Source organism: Penaeus monodon, chromosome 28 (genome assembly GCF_015228065.2).
Source record: "Penaeus monodon isolate SGIC_2016 chromosome 28, NSTDA_Pmon_1, whole genome shotgun sequence".
Taxonomy (NCBI): Eukaryota; Metazoa; Arthropoda; class Malacostraca; order Decapoda; family Penaeidae; genus Penaeus; species Penaeus monodon.
Window position 1 is genome coordinate 33,362,633 of NC_051413.1, and position 2,499 is coordinate 33,365,131.

Consider the following 2,499-nt stretch of genomic DNA (forward strand, 5'->3'; position numbering starts at 1 on the left):
TGGTTGACTGGCTATGGAATGTCAAGTGGTCAAGGGCTTCACCTCTCTGAAACCCTGCACGGAAAGAGTCGGTAGACAAGAGATCCCTCCAACCCCAAACAATCCCAAACATTTCAAGGAAAAGACATGTTGCCTTGCATGCTGATATCAGGGTAGTCATCGACAGCTTACACCATTACCTACTCAATGGCGATACTTCTTGCACATTGCCAGACTAAGTCCAAACAAGGATGGCATTCGGAAAATGACCTTACTAGCTGACTAGGATTAAACCCCTGAACTGTCATGAAATCTCACAAAAATTGCAGGACAGACTAGTGGCCAGTGGCTCCACAGAGAGTAAGCCATATCTTCCCAACTAGCCAAGTGGTACATGTATACCAGGGGGTAGGAACCCCTGGCAGAAGTCATTCTTCAAAGAGACTAGAATACAAATGTATATGACAAATACTAGACACTATGAGCTGTATTACTTCTCAGAGTGAGAGGAGAGATACTTCTTTAAAACTGTACTTTTCGACAGGTACCTTTCGATCAGGTACACAGTATTTGGTTGAGACCAGATAAATATCAATAAAAGTTTTAGCTAACAAATCTATCTTGTTTTTTAATTGCATAACTTGTTTCAAGAGCTTGTAAGGAACAGGCAAAATGCTAGGGAGGGATAGGCAGGTACTGGAAAACATATCCTTTCCTCTGCAACTGTTTTTTTTCAGTTTGACCCAGGGCTGGATTAAGCAATATACTGTAAGCATGTTCTTAGGGCACAGGGGAAGGAGAGCAAGACAAATAACAAATATAAAAACATGTTATCAAATTTTAGTGAATTTCAATTTCATAAAAAAGGCCTAATGTCCTGTCCAAAGAGCAGCAAATTTGTATTATTAGTGCTTCATACTTTCAAGCACTTTATGGTCTACACCTTTAAAATACAACTTCAAAATACAAAATTGGGCAGAAGAGGCACCATTACTGACCTGTTATCAAAGCTGGCCTTAACCTGGTCCTGGTTTGACCTCATCTGTTACCTCCCTCCTCCCCTCAGAATTGCCAATGGATTCCTCCCCTTCTTTGCCTCTATTTTATGGGTATTTATAGTGAAACCTAAGCTGGATTAATATGAAGATTTCATCATCCCTTTTCAATTATTTACCTTGGTATAAAGGTTATATCTATGGTTATTAAAGTCATGACTTTTTTTGTAAACTAAGATGTACCACAAACCCTGTAATGTAAAATATTTCAAAATAAATGTTAGGTAGTACTATAAATAATACTAACAATAAATGATGTGACTAATAAAAAAAATATCAACAAGGAAGCAGAATCTTTCAGGGAGGAAAAGACAATAAAACACTTTTAAGTTTATTGAAGATACTACAATTACATTTATATCATATGAAATTAGAGATTTAAGTTTGAGTAGAAAAATACTGGCAATCGGAGGCAGTCCATGGACGGTATAGAAACGTATAGGTAAAGGCAAGCAGTTGCGTAAAGGCGAGTGGTTACGTCAAGTGGAGAGAGACAGACGACATCGGGCTGCCTTGTCAACAGCTGCAACCTCTAGAAAGTGTAGAAAAATACAAACTTGCTTTTTGTTCAGCTCCTCCAAAATTATTATACACTTGCCAATTTTCATATAATTTAATACACTCCAAATTAACATACACATGATTTTACATAATCTTTTACATAATCATATACCATATAATAGTCAATTACTTTTTTTCTCCTTAACTTCCAACATTATTTTATTGTCACTATCTCAGCAAAAAAGTACAGGACAGTATTTTTTTTTCAAAATCATATATATATATTCTAACATACAAATACTGTTTATAATTCTTCAAACTTCTCCAATACATATAAGGATAATATTTTCAATGCAATTCTTTCTTCACACAAGAAAACAATTACCCAAACTCGTGCATACCTAAACTTATTTTCATGAAGAGTCACCATCCATTCATGTCATTTCATGTGCTACACAAAATTTTTGGCGTGTTTCTAAGATCAAAGTGTGTTTACATTACCCACAGGTGAGTCAATTCTGAAGTAAGCTATAATTTTCCTCAACATCAAGAATTGCAATCACAAAATCACATACAGAATTAATCGTAGCGATTATGTGTTCCCAGTATCGTTTTGAGCAAAAAATCAATGACAGAGCTCTCCTTGTACAAAAGAAAAGCTTGTATTGTTTTCTAAACTTTTCAAAGTGAGAGCAAGTTTTGCTAAGTATAATAGATGGAAAGACATTCAATGCAGAGGGAATATATATATAACAGCTAGCTGCACCCTAGCTTGAAAAACATGAAATAGGGTTTGTTGACATATACCACAAAGAAATTGACCTACAAACAAGACAAGATTATGTATTCAATAACACTGGACACATTCAATAATGAAATGGTAAATAATGACATTTAAACATGTGTATGTCCTGAATACAATAATTATGAAAAAGTAAAGTTTGTTTAGTAAGAAAAACAAGCT

The 2,499-nt window shown here is 35.1% G+C and overlaps 1 protein-coding gene across 1 annotated transcript in view; it reads right to left on the reverse strand.

Annotated features, from left to right (window-relative positions):
* Window positions 1–1,351: 1,351 nt before the first annotated feature.
* Window positions 1,352–2,499, reverse strand: part of LOC119591515 (ras-related protein Rab-34-like) — a 15,878-nt gene continuing 14,730 nt past the window's right edge. The window contains exon 9 of the mRNA XM_037940265.1: window positions 1,352–1,566. The gene's annotated coding sequence lies outside the window, so the exon portion shown is untranslated. The remainder of the gene's footprint in view (window positions 1,567–2,499) is intronic.